The sequence below is a fragment of the Chiloscyllium punctatum genome, chromosome 2 (assembly GCF_047496795.1).
Source record: "Chiloscyllium punctatum isolate Juve2018m chromosome 2, sChiPun1.3, whole genome shotgun sequence".
In the NCBI taxonomy this organism is placed as follows: Eukaryota; Metazoa; Chordata; class Chondrichthyes; order Orectolobiformes; family Hemiscylliidae; genus Chiloscyllium; species Chiloscyllium punctatum.
Window position 1 is genome coordinate 30,119,286 of NC_092740.1, and position 21,049 is coordinate 30,140,334.

Genomic DNA, 21,049 nt, shown 5'->3' on the forward strand with positions numbered 1-21,049 from the left:
AGTTAGATAATATGTTTCTTTCTTATTTTTCTTCCAAAATGGAAAATTTCACACTTTCCTACATGATACTCTATTTGCCACATCTTTACCCATTAACTTCACCTATCTTTATCCCATTTTAGGGTTCTTATGTTCTTCTCACAACTCACTTTGCCCCCTATCTTTGTGTGATCAGCAAATTATGTCAAACATGAGCCAACTATTAGATATTGTTGGTTGTTTTCTAGCACTTGCACTACTTTGTAGTAGGAATACTGAGAAACCTAGAGGACGGTGGAAAAAATCCACTGTTCACTGGTATAATGTAATAATGCTCACTCGAGCTCTGTAATGCTGGTGGACTTTTTTCAGAAACTCCAAATGAGTACGTTAGCAGAGTTTCTTCAATCTTCCACCATTCTTACAGAGGTCACGTGAACATACCTACAGTGGAGAGTGAATTCTCCCAATCTCCTTTTCAAATTTCTGAGTGTTGCTGGTATAAAGTTTTGCAAGTGACAGAAAGCAGTTTAAGGAATAAGTTTTATAAGCTTCCACCTTGCAAGTGGCTAATCTGTATTAAGTTTGGAAGAAACCCTGTTAATGTTCTCATTTGAGATTTCTGCACAATTTTCCACCAACTTTACAGTGCTCCAATGGAGAAATAGTCAAAGGAGATGATTCAGTTTTTAGATATTGTTGTGTTGAGGAGGGATTCTGGTTTAGGCAGGGGAGGGGTCTGTGTGGAAAGAAGGTGCTGTTTAATCTGGATTTGAACTTCATTATAAAAGTATCATCTAATAATAGGCAATACATACCAATCTTATCAATTCAAATTAAGGACCAAATGAGAAATGAATGGACATGACCTTGTCCTTCCACATTGTACTCAATTCACTCAGAGACATGTCATTATTATTTAATTCTGCTGCTGGTGTCACTCTGGAGAATTTGTTTTCATATAAACTCTTCCCAATAATAAACGTTTGTCCTGTTCAGGGGCATTTATTCTCATTATATCTCCCAGGATGTAAATGGTGTTGTGGTGTGGTGTATAAATATTTAATATCTTCAATAGGGCCTTAATTATCAACAGCCATAAGGACTGTATATTGTAAAATCTCACAAGATATGGCAAAGACTTTCACATAGCAGAAAAGGGACAAACAGAGATTGCTGTTTATGGACATCTTACTCATGTAAGCTTGAGATGGAGACAGACCTTCATCCTTCAAAGTATTTAATCTCCAGCCTTTGTCTTTTGTTCATATTGAAGAGTGTCTTGCCATCTTCATCCATATTTGAAGTGCAAATGTGAAAACAAAACTTCCAGCGAAAGCACAGAGCTGCGACAGGAATAGTCAACTGCAAACAGTACTCACATATTTTGCTGCACTGCCTTCAACACAAAAGTTAGAAAAAGAGACAGCACCTTCCATTCCCTATTCAAATTAGAGCACATAGACCAGGTTTTGTGGGGTAATGTCACTATGCAATGACTGCAACACTTAGTGTAAATGTATTCTTATCCTGTTTTCAGATTCCATAATAATCCTGTATTGGATAAGGAATGAAAACTAAATTGTTCACTGATCATTGAATCAATGTTCAGCTCACTGCTCGCTTAGAACTCACAAAATAACTCCTTCAATTTGGATCTAATCATTTGTTGGTAACTAAAATACTGATTCTCTATTTCAAGTATATTGTGTTACAGATTTTCTGATAATATAGGGTATTTTTGGTTATATCAGAAACTGAAGTCGATGACAACTGAGACAGAGAGGTGGGACAGATAATAATCAATAAAACAATCGTGGAGGTATAACCATGAATAAATCAAGATTATTCTCTAGACATCACAGAGCATGAGAACTAAAGTGAGTAGTTGGCAGCATTGGATAATTTATGAAACATGTAGATCCAAAAGTCTAATCCAAAGGGCAGCATGGTGGCTCATTGATTAGCATTGCTGCCTCACAGTGCCAGGGACCCGGGTTCGATTCTAGCCTCCTGCACCTGTCTGTGTGGAGTTGTCTGTGTGGTTTCCTCCAGGTGTTCCAGTTTTCTCCCACAGTCCAAAAATGTGCCCATGGTGCTCAGGGATGTGCAGGGTAGGTGCATTAGTCAGGGGTAAATGTAGGATAATAGGGGAGGGGAATGGGTCTGGGAGATTACACTTTGGAGGGGTCGATGTGGACCTGTTGGGCCAAGGAGCCTGTTTCCACCCTGGAGGGATTGGATGATTCTATGATACCTCTATGAAGTACTTTTTCAAAGGAATTATGAGTGATATGTGGGCAGAGTGAAAGTAAAAGTGAAGTGAGCATTGGAGGTCATTTATTGGGTCAGAATGAATGAGGAACTCGTTAACATGGAAGCACATGCCTCATCTTAATGCTAGTACAGAGCAATAGCAGATAGAAGAGCTAGTACCACATCAAGTGTACCTGAAACACAATACGCATTCTGAAATAACTCCACATAGGAGTTCAATCACAAAGTTACCCTTTATTTGCAGCCCCCTCAGATCCAGCCCTCAGGATGTCTGACATTCCTGATTTTTTATCTGTCAGCCAGGGCTCCCTGATTGGACCAGTTTAACAGCCCCAATCAGGTAACTCATATTTTATAAGGTTGTATGAGGTTGACCTGGCTAACCTCTTGACAATGACTACAGTTCACATGGCAGGGATGGGAGTGTTTATTTCATAATTGCTGACTGTTGCTCAAGTTACCATGAGTGTCATACAATACATAAACACCACTGAACGTGGACAGCAGAATGCAAGCAAGGAATCCTCTGGAAAAAACTGATCATAATATAATTGAATTCCATATTAAGCTTAAAAGCGACACACTCTAATCCTGAGCAAAGATCATCAATAAAGCCAATTGCATGGGCAAAAGCAAAGGTTGATTATGTAAAACATATTTGTCAAACAGAGGGAAACATTTAAAGAAACAATTCAAAATATTAAACAAAATTACTTTGACTGAAAGGCAAAGACTCAACAAGGAAGATTCACCTGTGGTTTACTGAGAACATTATGCATAATCCGAGGTTAAAAGCAGAGGTGTATAATGTTGCAAAAAATGCTGCCTGATTAGAGTATGCACTCTCTGAGCAGTAATTCAACTCCGATGGAAATTGTTGATTCTGGTTATTGGGCCAATTCACAGCAGCTATTCTCTGCGCAGAGCCCAAAAGTCATTGTACTTCATTCACCTTTGTTTCACTGGACAGCGTGAACTTGTGTCACATCCTTCTTTCCTTTGAATTTTTAACAATCCCTTGCTTTCACCACACACACACACGCACATACCCACACACACAACATACACATACACCCAAGCATACACACAGACACACACATACACACACACATATACATACACACACATACACCCACACACACACGCAGACACACACACACATATCCACACACACCCACACACATGCACACACATACACCCACACACACACGCAGACACACACACATATCCACACACACGCAGACACATCCACACACCCACACACACGCAGACACACACACATATCCACACACACCCACAAACACGCAGACACACACACATGCACATACACACATACCCACACACACAACATACACATACACCCAAGCATACACACAGACACACACATACACACACACATATACATACACACACATGCACACACACACGCAGACACACACACACATATCCACACACACCCACACACATGCACACACATACACCCACACACACACGCAGACACACACACACATATCCACACACACCCACACACACGCAGACACATCTACACACCCACACACACGCAGACACACACACATATCCACACACACCCACAAACACGCAGACACACACACATGCACATACACACATACCCACACACAGACACACACATATACATACACACACATGCACACACACATACCCGCACACACACTGACACACACATCTATACACACACATGCTCACACACATAGCCGCACACATACACACACACACACACATACACACACATACGCACACATACAGACGCACATACACACGTGCACACATACACACACATACGCACGTACACCCACACACATATACCCACACACAGACATACACACACACACACAAAGACAACCATACACACAGACACACATACACACACACGCGCGCACACAGACATGCATACACACACGCGCGTGCATGCACACACACAAAAACACACACACACACACACACACAGACACCCATATGCACACAGAGACACACACGTGCATATGTCCACACTGAGGTGAAGTTTACCAATTCACATTACTGGTGCTAAGCTTTTCATTGCGAGAGTACATCCCTGAAATTCAAGCTCCGAAGTCAGTGAGATCTGCAGGATTTTAATTGGCAGGAGTTCACAATACACACCCCCAGCATACAAAGTAAACTGTTCTGAGGCTTTCATCAATGCCACTCTGTTGGAAGTATTTTATCACAGCTGAGGTTAGCGAACACACAGGAGTAGGAATAGTACGAAGCAACATCCTCTCAATGTGGAGTGGTTTGTGTACCTGATCCAATTCTCAGTGCTGGAAGCTTTTTCCAAAACAGTTTGCCTTATTTGGCTTCAACATTTACATGGAGAAAACAATTAAAATAATTTGCAGAAATAATTGTTCACTTAAATTTAATTCAGTGACACAATTATAATGTACTTCTGTACAGGAGAATGAGGTTACTTCATGACAATGATTTCTGAGTTGTCAGTTCTTGATTTAACATGGAACAACTGAGAGAACTGCATTATGGTGGCAATAATCATCACGCATTTTTATGAGTCAAGAGTGTGTTGCTGGAAAAGCACAGCAGGTCATCCGAGGAGCAGGAGAATCGATGTTTCAGGGATAAGCCCTTCATCAGGGAATGTCCCCAGCAGTCGAAGTAGGGCTGCTTACTTGTTAGAGGCAGACAACTAGAAGTGTTTTAACATGAGGGTCACTACCCCTCAGGTGAGGGGAGAGGGGGAGAAGGAGAGTCATTCATGGTAACCTCAGCTGGTGCAGGAATTGAACCCATACTGTTGGCATTACACTACATTGCAAACAAACCATCCAGCCAAAGGTGCTCACCAACCTTCTACTCATCAATAAATGTCTCAGTCTACTCACATCAGTCTACTCTCGATCATCAGTAAAGTCATCAACAGTGCGATCAAGCAGCACCTGTTCAGCAGTAACCTGCTCAGTGACGCCCAGTTTGGGTTCCACTGGAGCCACTCAGCTCTTGATCTCATTACAGCCTTGGTTCCAACATGGACAAAAGAGCTGAATTCCAGAAGTGAGGTGAGAGTGACAGCGCTTGACATCATGGCTGCAGTCAACTGAATGTGGCATCATGGAGTCCTGGCAAAACTGGAATCAAAGGGTATCAGTGGCAAACTCTATTGTGGTTGAAGTCATACCTGGCACATGGGAAGATGGTCATGGTTGTTAGAGGTCAGTCATCTCAGCTCCAAGACATCTCTGCAGGAGTTCTTCAGGGTAGTGTCCTTGGCCCAACCATCTTCAGCTGCTTCATCGGTGATCTTCCCTCCACCATAAGGTCGGAAGTGGCGATGTGCAACCATTGGTGAACAATGTTCAGCACCATTCACAACTCTTCAGGTACTGAAGCAGTTCATGTTCAAATGCAATCCGATCTGGGCAACATCCAGGCTTGAGCTGACAAGTGGCAAGTAACATTCTTGCATTCTCGCCACACAAATGCCAGACTGCGACCATCATAAATAAGGGACAATCTAACCACCACCCTCTGCTATTCAATGGTGTTACCATCACTGAATCCCCCAATATCAACATCCTGGCAGCCATCATTGGTCAGAAACTCAGCTGGACTCACCACATAAATTTAGTGGTTACAACAGCAGGTCAAACACTAAGAATATTTGGATGAGTAACTCATTTCCTGATTCCTCAAAGCCTGTTCACTATCTCCAAGGCACAAGTCAGAAATATGATGGAACACTCCCAACAGCCTGAATAGGCGCAGCTCCAACAACACTCAAGAAGCTTGACACCATCCGGGACAAAGCATTCCACATTATTGGTGCCACGTCCACAAGCATCCACTCCCTCCACTGCCGTAGCAGCACTAAGAACTATCGACAAGATGCATTGCAGACAGCACTGTCCAAACCCATGACCACTTCCATCGAGATGGAGAAGAGCAGCAGATAAATGGGAACATCATTGCCTTCAAGTTCCTTCCAAGCCGCTCACCATCCTGACTTAGATTCATAGAGTCACAGAGGAGTACAGCACAGAAACAGACCCTTCAGTCCAACTCATCCATGCCGACCAATTGTTCTAACCTAACCAGTCCCTTTTGCCAGCATTTGTCCCATATCCCTCTCAATCCTTCCTGTTTCATATACCCATCCAGATACTTTTTAAATGCTGCAATTGTACCGGCATCCACCACTTCCTCTGTCAGCTCATTCCATACACACACCCCACCCTCTGTATGAAAAACTTGCCTCTTAAGTCCCTTTTATATCTTTCCCCTCCCACCCTAAACCTATGCCTCTAGCTCTAGACTCCACACCCCAGGAAAAAAAACTGTACGCATTTTTCCTATCCATGCCCCACATGACTTCAAAAACCTCTAAACGGTCACTCCGAGCCTCCAACACTCCAGGGAAAACAGCCCCAGCCTGTTCAAGCTTTCCCTATAGTTCAAATCCTTCAACCCTGGCAACATCTTTGTAAATCTTTTCTGAACCCTTTCAAGTTTCACGACATCCTTCTGATAGGTAGGAGACCAGAACTGCATACAGTATTCCAAAATTGGCCTAACCAATATCCTGTGCAGCGTCAACATGACCTCCCAACTCCTGTACTCAATGCTCTGACCAATAAAGGAAAGAATACCAAATGCCTTCTTGACTATCCTATCTACCTGCAACTCTACTTTCAAGGATTTATGAACCTGCACTCCAAGGTCTCTTTATTCAGCAACACTGCCTAAGACCTTACTATTAAGTGTTTAAGTCCTGCTCTGATTTGCTTTTCCAAAACGTATTTATCTAGATTAAACTCCATCTGCCACTCCTCAGACCATTGGCCCATCTGATCCAGATCCTGTTGTACTCTGAGGAACCTTCTTTGCTGTCCGCTACACCTTCAATATATATCGCTGTTCCTTCACTGTCGCTGGGTGAAAATCCTGGAATTCCCTCCCTAATGGCATTGTGGGTCAACCCACAGCTTGGACAGTAGCGGTTCAAGAAGGCAGCTCATCCCCACCTTCTCAAGGGCAACTAGGGACAGGCAATAAATGCTGGCCAGCCAGCAATGCCGATGTCCCATAAATGACTTGTTTTTTTAAATCTGCTCACTGATAACAAATTCAGATTTCTTCACCAAACCCCAGGCTCCACCATATTTTTAAACAAATATAGACACAAATACAGAGGAGAGGGGAAAAGAATTGCATTTGAAATCAAGACAGCAATCAATTGTGTCAGAGGCCAAGAAATCCGAACAAAACAAGAATCAAATGCTTCGAATTTTATAGAATCCCTACAGTGTGGAAACAGGCCATTAGGCCAAATAAGTCCACACTCTCCCTCAGAAGAATACCCCACCTAGACCCATTCCCCTACTTTTACCCCTGACTAATGCACCAATCCAACTCATCCCTGAACACTACGGGCAATTTAGCTTGGCCAATCCACGTAACCTGCACACTTTCAGACTGTGGGAGGAAACCCATATAGTCACAGGAAGAATGTGCATTCTCCTGAAGGTGGAATCAAACCTGGATCCCTGGCACTGTCAGGCAGCAGTGCTAACCACTGAGCCACCATGCAGCCTTCTTCTGTAGTTATTTCCCTCCAATGTCCCATTGTGTATGACACTGATAGGTTTTTCCAGTGGTCAGTTAATGAGGGACCTGTGAAGTCAACTGAGGAGCATGTGGCCTTTCTGTCACTGAGTTGAGGGTAGCAACCACAGGAGGAGGAAGGAAGTGAAGGATTCAGGGATTGCACCAGCTTACGTTGCCTGTGCCTCTCCAGACAATAAGACAATGAGTCCTTCTGCTTCATTGTATGGATGTGGGAATCAGAAATTGATTGTTCTATAAAGACAATTGGAGAATGTTAAAGATGGAAGGGAAAAAGATAATTTGCATTGACACTATTTCCACCAACTCTGGACATCTCAAAACACTTTTTATCTGATGTGTACATTTGAAATGCAGGCATTGATGTTAAGTGGCAGTTAATTGGTGTACAGCAAAATCTCACAAATTGCAATATGATTATTACCTGTTTCCTAGCAATATAGGTTGAGCCAAAAGTATTGACCAGGGCTAAGGGAAAGTTGCTGCAAACTATTTTTAAATGTGGTAAAGCCAAAATATCACAACTGGAATTCATGTTTGTGTTTTCGCATAGCAGCTAGCGTTACAGAGCTGCTGCAGATAATTTGAAGTGAGGAAATTTCTCACAGAGAAGATGCATTCACGTGCCAAAGAAACAAGCCAAAACCAAGCTGGCTGAAGTTTCAGACATTAGGCAATGCTCCGACTTATTTATTCATTCTAATTGTTACAAAATATGCGAGCAATCTAATTAAGAAGAAAGATACATACAAACAATTGTAAATTTTCAGCGTTAGCTCTCCCAACACAGTGTCTCTTCCTTTACTATAAAGCGTAAATCTATCCCTGTCATCATGCTTTTACAGAGCAGTTTTAATATTTCCTTTTATGGCTTGGTGTCCCATGTCGTCTGGTAATGTTCCAGTGAAAGCATCTGGGTATGTTTTACTATGAGAAAGATTCTATATAAATGCAAGTTGCTGTTGTTGTCTGTCATATTTATTAACTAGCCAGCTGGACCAAGACCAGTTTGTAAATATTATTTAGAAGTTCACATAAATGACATAATTGACATAGACAGAAGAAAGATAATAAGATCTGTTGTGGTAAGTAGGTAAGTGCTGAATTTTGCTTGTTGTATTCTTTAGACCCAGTTTTGTTTTAAAATAAAGGTTAGCTTTAGAGGGATGGCAGTGAAGGCAGTGCAATGTTCCTCCTGCAACATGTATGAGGTGAGGGATGCCATGGACGTCCCTGCTGATTACACTTGCAGGAAGTGCACCCATCTCCAGCTCCTCCAAGACCGTGTTAGGGAACTGGAGCTGGAGTTGGATGAACTTCGGATCATTCGGGAGGCAGAGGGGGTCATAGATCGGAGCTATAGGGAAGTAGTAACTCCAAAGATGGCAGATAGATGGGTGACAGTGAGGGGGACTGGGAGGAAGCAGCCAGTGCAGGGACCCCCTGCGGCCGTTCCCTTCAAGAACAAGTATACCGTTTTGGATACTTGTGGGGGGGACGACTTACCAGGGGTAAGTGACGGGGCTCAGGCCTCTGGCACGGAGCCTGTCCCCGCTACTCAGAAGGGAAGGGTGGAGAAGAGCAGAGCAATAATAATTGGGGACTCGATAGTTCGGGGCACAGATAGGCGGTTTTGTGGGAACGAGAGAGACTCACGTTTGGTATGTTGCCTCCCAGGTGCAAGGGTACGTGATGTCTCTGATCGTGTTTTCCGGGTCCTTAAGGGGGAGGGGGAGCAGCCTGAAGTCGTGGTCCATATTGGCACCAATGACATAGGTAGGAGGAGTGCTGAGGATGTTAGACAGGCTTTTAGGGAGCTAGGTTGGAAGCTCAGAGTTAGAACGAACAGAGTTGTTGTCTCTGGTTTGTTACCCGTGCCACGTGATAGAGAGTCGAGGAATAGGGAGAGAGAACAGTTAAATGCGTGGCTACAGGGATGGTGCAGGAGGGAGGGATTTCGGTACTTGGATAACTGGGGTTCTTTCTGGGGAAGGTGGGACCTCTATAAACAGGATGGTCTGCACCTGAACCTGAGGGGCACCAGTATCCTTGGGGGGAGGTTTGCTAGTGCTCTTGGGGGGGGTTTAAACTAACTCTGCAGGGGCATGGGAACCCAGACTGTAGCTTTAGGGTGCAGGACCTGGAGTGTAGAGAGGTTAGGAATATGGCATCAATCTTAAAGGAGGGTGCCTGTAAACAGAAGAGTGGCTTGAAGTGTGTATACTTTAATGCCAGAAGTATACGAAATAAGGTAGGTGAACTTGCAGCGTGGGTTGGTACCTGGGACTTCGATGTTGTGGCTATTACGGACACATGGCTAGATCAGGGACAGGATTGGCTGTTGCAGGTTCCAGGGTTTAAATGTTTTAGTAGGGTCAGAGGTGGGGGTAAAAGAGGGGGAGGTGTGGCATTGCTTGTCAAAGATAGTATTACAGCGGTGGAAAGGAAGATGGACGAAGATTTGCCATCTGAGGTAGTTTGGGTTGAGGTTAGGAATAGGAGAGGTGAGGTCACCCAGTTAGGAGTCTTTTACAGGCCTCCTAATGGTCCTAGAATCGTTGAAGAAAGGATTGCGAAGATGATTCTGGAGAAGAGTGACAGTAATAGGGTGGTTGTTATGGGGGACTTTAACTTTCCTGATATTGATTGGGAAAGCTATAGCTCAAGTTCGTTAGATGGGTCAGTGTTTGTCCAATGTGTGCAGGAGAGTTTCCTGACACAATATGTAGATAAGCCAACAAGAGGTGAGGCCATACTGGATTTGGTTCTGGGTAACGAACCAGGCCAGGTATTAGAACTAGAGGTAGGTGAGCACTTTGGGGACAGTGACCACAATTCAGTGATTTTTACTCTAGTGATGGAGAGGGATAAGTGTGTACTACAGGGCAAGAGTTATAGCTGGGGGCAGGGAAATTATGATGCGGTGAGGCATGACTTAGGATGTGTGGATTGGAAAAGTAGATTCCAAGGCAAGAGCGTAATTGATATGTGGAACTTGTTCAAGGAGCAACTATTGAGTGTCCTTGATAAGTACATACCTATCAGGCAGGGAGGAAAGGGTCGTGTGAGGGAGCCGTGGTTTAATAAGGAATTGGAATCCCTTGTTAAATGGAAGAGGGCGGCCTTTGTAAAGATGAGGCGTGAAGGTTCAACAGGGGCGATTGAGAGTTATAAGGTAGCCCGGAAGGACCTGAAGAGAGAGCTAAGAGCAGCAAGGAGGGGACATGAAAGGTCCTTAGTTGGTAGGATTAGGGAAAACCCTAAGGCTTTCTATAGGTATGTTAGGAATAAAAGAATGACTAGGGTAGGAATAGGTCCAATCAAGGATAGTAATGGGAAGTTGCGTGTGGAGGCTGAAGAGATTGGGGAGGCGCTGAATGAATACTTTTCGTCAGTATTCACTCAGGAACAGGACATTGTTGTCGATATGAATACTGAGGCACGAATAAGTAGAATGGATGGCTTTGAGATATGTAGAGAAGAGGTGTTGGAAATTCTGGCAAGGGTGAAAATAGATAAGTCCCCTGGGCCTGATGGCATTTATCCTAGGATTCTCTGGGAGGCAAGGGAGGAGATTGCAGAGCCATTGGCCTTGATTTTTGTGTCCTCTTTGTCTACAGGAGTAGTGCCAGAGGACTGGAGGCTAGCAAACGTGGTTCCCTTGTTCAAGAAGGGGAGTAGGGATAATCCTAGTAACTATAGGCCAGTGAGTCTCACTTCTGTTGTGGGCAAAGTCTTAGAGAGAATTGTAAGGGATAGGATTTATGCACATCTGGATAAGAATAATGTGATCAAGGATAGTCAGCATGGTTTTGTGAAGGGCAGGTCGTGCCTCACAAACCTTATTGAATTCTTTGAGAAGGTGACTAAGGAGGTAGATGAGGGGAAAGCGGTAGATGTGGTATATATGGATTTTAGTAAGGCGTTTGATAAGGTCCCCCATGGTAGGCTACTGTAGAAAATACAGAGATATGGCATTGAGGGTGAGTTGGAGGTTTGGATTAGGAATTGGCTGGCTGGAAGAAGACAGAGGGTAGTAGTTGATGGCAAAGGTTCATCTTGGAGGGCCGTCACTAGCGGTGTTCCGCAAGGATCTGTTTTGGGACCATTGCTGTTTGTCATTTTTATAAATGACCTGGAGGAAGGGTTAGAAGGTTGGGTGAGCAAGTTTGCGGATGGTACGAAAGTCAGAGGAGTTGTAGACAGTGAGGAAGGATGTGGCAGGTTACAGCGGGATATAGAGAAGCTGCAGAGCTGGGCAGAAAGGTGGCAAATGGAGTTCAATGTAGCTAAGTGTGAGGTGATTCACTTTGGTAAGAGTAACAAAAAGATGGGGTACTGGGCTAATGATCGGATACTTGGTAGTGTGGAAGAGCAGAGGGATCTTGGTGTCCATGTACACAGATCTCTGAAAGTTGCCACCCAGGTAAATAGTGCAGTGAAGAAGGCATATGGCGTACTGGCTTTTATTGGTAGAGGAATTGAGTTCCGGAGTCCTGAGGTCATGCTGCAGTTGTATAAGACTCTGGTGCGGCCGCATCTGGAATATTGTGTGCAGTTTTGGTCGCCATACTATGGGAAGGATGTGGAGGCACTGGAACGGGTGCAGAGGAAGTTTACCAGGATGTTGCCTGGTATGGTAGGAAGATCCTATGAGGAAAGGCTGAGGCACTTGGGGTTGTTTTCATTGGAGAAAAGAAGGTTTAGGGGTGACTTGATAGAGGTGTACAAGATGATTAGGGGTTTAGATAGGGTTGACAGTGAGAACCTTTTTCCATGTATGGAGTCAGCTATTACAAGGGGGCATAGCTTTAAATTAAGGGGGGGGTAGATATAGGACTGATGTTAGGGGTAGGTTCTTCACTCAGCGAGTCGTAAGTTCATGGAATGCCCTGCCAGTAGCAGTGGTGGACTCTCCCTCTTTATGGGTATTTAAGCGGGCATTGGATAGGTATATGGAGGATAGTGGGTTAGTGTAGGTTAGGTGGGCTTTGATCGGCGCAACATTGAGGGCCGAAGGGCCTGTACTGCGCTGTATTCTTCTATGTTCTATGTTCTAAAGCAAGTTGAAGTAAAAATATTGGGTTGGACCGAAGGGTCTGTTTCCATGCTGTACATCTCTATGACTCTATGACTCTATATGTTGAAAACCCAATTGTATTAACAGAGGAGTACTTTGTTACAACCAGAAGATGTATCTATATATTAATGGTGTAAAAAGTTCCATGTCACTTCACAAGTACCATATTAAACTAAAGATGCCAGAAGAGGTAGCGAAACGATTTTAAGAAACGTCTTTAAGAGCTAACAAAAGGTAGAGCTGTTTGGGGAGGAAATTCAGTACATTAGGACCTTGACAGCTGAACACCTGGCTGGTACTGGTGAGACATTTAATATTAAGGAAACATAAAGTGCAAGAGTTGAAGGAACAGAGATTTCTCAGACAGTGCAAATCTGGAGGAGACTGCAGTGTGATAGAGGGCTAAGGCTATGGAGGGATTTGAAAACAAGATTGAACATTTTAAAATGAAGGCTTTGCTGGTTTGAAAGCCAGTTTAGATCAGCCAGCTTCCAAACGTATCTACTGTTTCTCTATTAACTTGTGTTGTTTCAGTATATTTGTAGCTTACCTTCTGAAAATAAAATTAGTATGTCAGGTACATCCATAACTGTACTGGAATTTTGAAATGTGGGGTTGGGAATTATAATTTACCCAAAAAGCTGAAGAAGATATAAATCCATGATTTAGCCTCCCATGACAGAGTGGTTGTAACAATGGCAGACCATGTGATTAACTGTATGGTTAGACATACAAAAACAGTAGACTCCCCAGTACCCGTGGGAGATACATTCCAGGACGTATCCGTGGAAGCCGAAAATCACGGATGGGTGTGAACCCATTCATTTAAATGGGGAATTTACCTTCCTGGCAGCCACCGGTCCCTGGTTCCAGAAGGGTTCCTGTAATATGTTCTGGCCACGGTAAACTGTGGGTAACTGAAACCACAGAAAACAATTCCGCAGGTATGGTGGTCAACCTGTACATGAATGGCTGTGGACAGATGTGAGGAATAATGAAGGGAGGAAAAATATATTTCCACCAAAAATTGTTGAAACATATGGTTTTAATGGCATCCTATAAGGGTTTTGTTTAATTATGCAATCACCTTCATAACATTGTCAAATGTGACATAAGAGCTAGGAGCAGGAGCAGGCCATCTGGCCCGTCAAGACTGCTCTGCCATTCAATAAGATCATGGCTTGTCCTTTTGTGGACTCACCTCCACTGACCTGTCTGCTCACTCTTTATTCCTTTACTTTCAAAAATCTATCTAGCTTTGCTTTAAATGAGGTAGCTTCAGTTGCTTCACTGAGAAGGGAATTCCACAGATTCACAACTCTTTGGGTGAAGAAGTTCCTTCTCAATTTGGTCCTAAATCTGCTCTGGTTTATTTTGAGGCTAAGCTCCTAGTCCTAGCCTCACCTGACAATATATACGTTGTCTAGACCAAATCCTGAAGCGGTACTGGCTTTTATATTTATTAAGTATTGCATCCAGTTTTCAACACCAATGCAATATGTTTAGGTCCTTTTTACTTGGTGATACAGAATGTGAACTGAGAATGTTTCAATTGCTGGGCTTATCTCATCTCATGCACGTTCTCAATGCGGTTTGTTGATAGGACTTTTGAAGTTCTCTATTATGTGTTAAATCTGTGCAATGTTTGCCTAACAGAATCTTCCTGAACTATTCCAAGTCAGAAATCCTAAAGGGAAGGTGATTACTTATGCTTGCATGCATATTCACTACACTGCATGAGGCAGGTGGTTCGGTGGAGGGGGGGAGGGGTGGAGAAAGACAGACACCTCAGCAAAAGAGAGTTGGAAGAAGCAAGTTGACATGGAAATCTCCTGTTGTTTGCTGCAGTAAGAACAAAGAAGAGCTGAAAAGCTGTGTGCATGAAGGAGCTAAGCTGGTCTCAAATTGCTCGTCAGCAAAAAAAAATGTGCACTGTTATCAAAAGCACCTTCAAACAGCCACCTACAAAAGTTAGATTCTGTGCTTGGAAAGAAAGTCCAATTTTGTATAGCTCAGATGATTAAACCTGAGATGAAAGTACATGTCAGAAAATAAGATCACATGCTGTTTGCTAAGTGTGACACCACCTCCTGTTAATAAAGACATGATGGGGGATGGATTTCAACAAATTCAATAGGATCTATAAAGGTTTTTTTTGAAAACCACACAAAGGTTTTGGACTTAAAAACTGAGAAAAAATAAAAAATACGAACAGGAGTAGGCCATTCAGCCCCTTAAATTTGCTCCATCATTGAAGAAAATCATGGCTGATCTGACTGTGGTTCTTAGCTCCACTGTCCTGTCTTCCCGTATAACTGATGCAAAAAAAAATGTCCAAGTCAGTCTTGACTCTCTTCAATAATCTAGCCTTCTCAGAATTCTATACTATCCTCTGAAAGAAGAAATTCATTCTTGTTTCCATTTTAAATGAATTACGACTGTGCCCCGAGTTCACTGTTCTCCTGAAAGGGGGGAACTTTAGAACCGCCTCAGAATTTTATTAGTTTCAATGAGATCACTTTTTATTCCCATTAACTCCACAATGCGTACAGAGTTCAGACCAAGTTTCAAGCACTGCACTGTCTCCCTCTTGTCCTCGTCTCCAATGGGCATATTTAAATAATTTATCCAGTTTGTATAATTGTTTACCTTGAATAACAAAATATCCAACACCAGGTGTCTTTAATAATGAACAGCATTATTGATTTATTATAGAACAAGACATTCAACAAAGGTGCAAAACTAATTAACACACAGTTTGGCTAGAATGGGAGAAGGGAACGTGCAACAAGATGTGGGTGTCCTTGTATACCAGTTGCTAAAGATAAGCACACAGGTGCAGTGGGTGATAAAGAAGGCAAAGAGTATGTTGGCTTTCATACCAAGAGGATTCGAGTATAGGAGAAGGGATGTCTTGCTGCAATGGTATAGAGCCTTGATAGACCACACCTGGAACATTGTGTGCAGTTCTGGTCTCCTTATCTAAGGAAAGATACTGCAGTGTAGGTTTACCAGACTAATTCCTGGGTGGCAGGACTAACATATGAACAGAGATTGAATTGATTAGGATTATATTTGCTGGAGTTCAGAAGAATGAGGGCGGAATCTCATAGAAGCCTATACAATTCTAACAAGATGAGACGGGAAGCATCAGGAAGATATTTGTGATGATGGGGGAAGTCTAGAACCAGACACCACAGTCAACGGATATGGGGTAAATCTTTTAGGACTGAGATGAGGAGAAGTTTCTTCACACAGAGTGTGTTGAGCATGTGGAATTTGCTACTGCAGAAAGCAGTTGGCATCAAAACATTGCATAAGTTCAAAAAAATTGGATGTAGAACTTGGGGCTAAAGGGATGAAAGGATATCAGGGGAAAGTGAGAATGGGCTATTGAGTTGGAGGGAGATAATGCAGTCTGCAGATGCTGGAGATCAGAGTTGAGAGTGTGTTGCTGGAAAAGCACAGCAGGTCAGACAACATCAGGAATCCTGATGACGGGCTCTGGACCAAAATGTAGATTTTACTGCTCCTCAGATGCTGACCTGCTGTGCTTTTCCAGCAACACACTGTCAATATTGAGTTGGAGGATCAGCCATGATGTAATGAATAACAGAACAGATTTTCGGGCCAATTTCTGCTCCTGTTTTCCAATATTTCTATCAATATCTATTCTTCTAACTAACCCAACATACACCTACACGTACATACCCCAAGTAAATTAAAAATAACATATTTTCCCTGCAGAGACTGACTGAGGAAAACTAACATCTTTGTAAAATAGTTGTTAGTATTTGAAGGGAAAAGAAATAAAGTATGAAATATTCTGGATTGTTTTCAGTCAGTGCAGAAAGGCTTCAAAAAACCTACACAGAGTTCTCTGAGACCTTTTGCCGATGCCAGAACTATTGAGAAGAACTCTTTTGGATGCTTTTCATCTGAAAGGTGAATCAGCGTATCATTTCTCACATCAATCTTACAACAAGAGTTTCTCAGAAAGTCAGAAGCTGAACTGTGAAGCATCCTTCTCCCAGCAGGTGGTGACCTGCCTGAAATCCGAAACAAAGAACAATCCCAGACAGGCAAAATCACACTCAAGTCATTTCCAGTAAGTTGGTCCAAGCAATTAGATTAAGCCAAGTGATTTACAAGTATCACAACCCTTGAACGAGATGCAGTTCCTCAATTAGAATCTAGATTAGATTAGATTACTTACAGTGTGGAAACAGGCCCTTCGGCCCAACAAGTCCACACCGCCCCGCCGAAGCGTAACCCACCCATACCCCTACATTTACCCCTTACCTAACACTACAGGCAATTTAGCATGGCCAATTCACCTGACCTGCACATCTTTGGACTGTGGGAGGAAACCGGAGCACCCGGAGGAAACCCACGCAGACACGGGGAGAATGTGCAAACTCCACACAGTCAGTCGCCTGAGGCGGGAATTGAACCCGGGTCTCTGGCGCTGTGAGGCAGCAGTGCTAACCACTGTGCCACCCTGCCACCCAATGGTTGGAGGTGAGAAACAGGAGTGAGGTGGGTGACTTTGTTGGGTATTTATTATAGACATCCAGACGGTGGGGAGGAAGTGGAGGAGAGCATTTGTAGGCAGATTAAATGGATGATGAATGAATGATTTATTTATTGTCACTGGCAATTTACTGTGAATAATGCAATAAAATACAGTGAAAAACCTCAACACAATCTGCCACCATTTTGAATAGTTTAAGAATAAAAAGGATAAAAGATATAAATGAGCATCCTGAGTCCTCAGCCAGCTCAGTGACCGCACCTGCACCTCCGCTGTCTGTGCCAGACCCATCACCATAGGAGTCACCACTCTTTATGTGCCACCTCTTCTTTGCTGGGTCCACCTTGCTACTGCTACTGCCACTGCCACTGATGCTGTGTCCTGTGCTGAACCCACACTCACCCCACAACCAGGAGTCCTCAGCTCCGCTGCCACATGGATGACACCAGGAGTCCCACCTCCAGGTATACTGCACTGCCCCCCCTGCATCTGCTACCTTGCATCCAATGCCAGATGATAGAAAGCTGCAGGACAAGTAGGATTGCGATTGTTGGTGATTTCAGTTGCCGATGGTAGACTGGGGAAAGGGTAACATGTGGGGCACAGAAGGGAAAAAAATTCCCGCAATGTGTGCAGGTGAACTTTCTGGAACAGTACATTTCCGGTCCAACCAGGGAGGCAGCTATGCTGGATCTAGTCTGAGGAAGTGAAGGAGACCAAGTAGAGGACATCAGAGTGGAGGAGCATTCAGAAAACAGTGATCACAGCATAGTCACGTTCAATATTAATTTGGAAATGGACAATAATCAGCCAAGGATTCAGATCCCAGGCTGGGAAAGGGCAGAATGTAAGGGTTTAAAAATTGGGAAGTTGAGCAGATTAATTGGATAAGCATTTTAGTGCAGAAAACGGTGAATGAAAAATGGGTGACTTTGAAAAAAAAGAGAAGAGGTTGTAAATTCAGTACTAATCCAAGAGAATTGAATACAGAGTATCCAAAGCCAAACTGCATGGAATTAATAAGGAGACTGATGAGAAAATAAGAAAGAGAAAGAAGGCATATGACCCAGGCTGAAAGAATATTAGCAATAGAAATCAGAAAGTGTCTCTGAAATACAGGAGAGAGGCCACAGTGGGAACAAGGATGGTGGAGAGGAAGCATGAGGAAAGGATGGCAGACTGCACTAAAACAAATATAAAATGTTCTACAGATATGTTAATAGTTTGTGGGAAGATTTGTAGCTCGGGTGCTCGTTGTTGTGGTTCTGTTCGCCGAGCTGGGAATTTGTGTTGCAGACGTTTCGTCCCCTGTCTAGGTGACATCCTCAGTGCTTGGGAGCCTCCTGTGAAGCGCTTCTGTGATGTTTCCTCCAGCATTTATAGTGGTTTGTACCTGCCGCTTGTATCTGCTAATAGTAAATGATTAGTGAAGGGGAGAGTGGGGCCCATCAGGAATAAGCAGAGAAAGCTACTCACTGAAGCAATTGATATGGCAGAAGTACTAAATTAATGCTGGAATAGCTCTGGAAGGAAATGAAGGTCTTCTGCCCGAATCGTCGATTTTCCTGCTCCTCGGATGCTGCCTGACCTGCTGTGCTTTTCCAGCACCACTCTGATCTAAACTCTGGTTTCCAGCATCTGCAGTCCTCACTTTTGCCAAGGAGATTAGATTGTCTTTTTGCACATGAATAGTTAATTTCTAGTTAATTTAGTATACCTTAACCGATTTAAAGTCAATTCAATAGCTTTGGTTAAATTACAGTAACATTGCACCAATCAGTTCTTATTTTAACTGTATTCAAGACAGCAATTATTTGTCCATTAAAATAGAACTGACTCTTTAAACTATTCTTTATCCTTAGATAACAAATAACTCTTAGCAAGACCTCAGATACAAGTGCGTTAAAGCTGATATTTGATCCCTATTGGAATAAACTTACAATTATTTATTTCTGAGTGTTGTTTGTTTGTTAGTTTCAGTGTTGGTTTTAGAGACGGGAGGTTAGGACTAGAGACAATCAAAGGGAAAATCACGATCTCTCAGCAAAAATAAACTTACCTTGCCAAAGAAGTAATCTGCAATCAGTCCACCTTTCTTTTCCTCATAGATGAAGTGTAATACAATGTGAAAGGCTGGCGAGCAAGATTAAACAAGGATTTCCTACATTTTTTGTAAAATCAAAGCAACTGCCTGAATGACATTGCCTTGCAACGGCTGCTGTGATTTATGGTTTGAAGTTTTGTTTGAATTGGATATCATGCACAATTTCCATTCTATTAACCACTGTGTGTTACAGATTTTTTTTTCTGAAGAATTCTCGCAACTTTCTGAAGGTCAAAGCCTGCGGTAAACAGAAGCGATTGAATCTGAAGAAACTTGGTGAGTGTCACAAGCTGTAAGAACTGTCACATGTACATCTTTCTATTGATGTATTCCGTACCATATTTGCTCTAAACTGTCTATTCATATGTCATCTGCATCTGACATTGATCTGTTCTTTGGAGAAAAAAAGGATTTCTATAGATTTTGTTCTTCTTTTGAGATAGAGTTTCAAAGATTCCGTTGTAATATTTAACTATTTAATTCAAGTCAATCTTGTGTGTTCTGTCATGGATCACAGGTTTATATTGATCTCTATACTAATGGCAAATCCAGTCCCTTGAGGGACGATTTCTGGTTTTATACATAAACTCCAGTTGTGTTGTTTTGCCAGATGCTGATGTTAATTTGAAACTGCAGAGAGCTCTCAGTCTGGGGCTGAACTGCACCAGTGACTGACATTCCAAACTGCCAGTCACATGCAATGCCAATGGCAGTGTTCCCTCAAGCCGTCCATTGAAAAGTCTTACCAATGTAGAGAGACTTGTACTGTTTACTCTGCTTACATCTAAAACAACGGCTGGCTGCTCGATTCTACAAGACTTAGTAAAGTCGAGTGATTTGCTTTGATGTTACAGAATACTCACATGAAACTATTCCATTGATATCAGTTAAAGTTCCAATTGTAATATTTCTGTTCATTTGTGATTGCTTAAAATAATCAAGCTGAATGTTAGTCTAGTAGCGAATATGTATCAGACATTCGTTGTCGTAAAACTATAAAAATATCATCTGGTTGTTTCATGGAAGGAAATCTGCCATCTTTACCTGATAGGGCCAACACATGACTCCAGTAATGTGATCGGCCCTTAACTGCTCTCTGAAATGGTTAAGGAGTCAATCAGCTCAAGGGCAACTAGGAATTGCTGGCTTTGCCAGTGGCACCTTCAACCCACACAGCAATAATGAAGCAAAAAAGGAATTTATTTCTGTTGAAATATTGAATCCTAAATTTTACCAAGGCTTTGTGATGTAACAGGATGGAAAATAGTATCAGACTCAGTGAATACACTCAGTGTTATAGTAACTACAACTCAGAGGACATAATTTTACCAAGCATGATTGTCCATGGTGTTTTTCCAGGATGTTTACTGATACTGTTTACCCAATAATCTGAATTGAAGAAACCTTGCATCCATTCACATGCATTCACACCTAACTT

General features: G+C 42.7%; 1 protein-coding gene across 1 annotated transcript in view; it reads left to right on the forward strand.

The window, feature by feature from the left end:
* The window catches only part of LOC140495521 (teneurin-3), a 2,480,372-nt gene that overhangs the window by 1,421,924 nt on the left and 1,037,399 nt on the right, over positions 1 to 21,049 (forward strand). Inside the window, exon 7 of the mRNA XM_072594601.1 lies at positions 19,805 to 19,887. The gene's annotated coding sequence lies outside the window, so the exon portion shown is untranslated. The remainder of the gene's footprint in view (positions 1 to 19,804; positions 19,888 to 21,049) is intronic.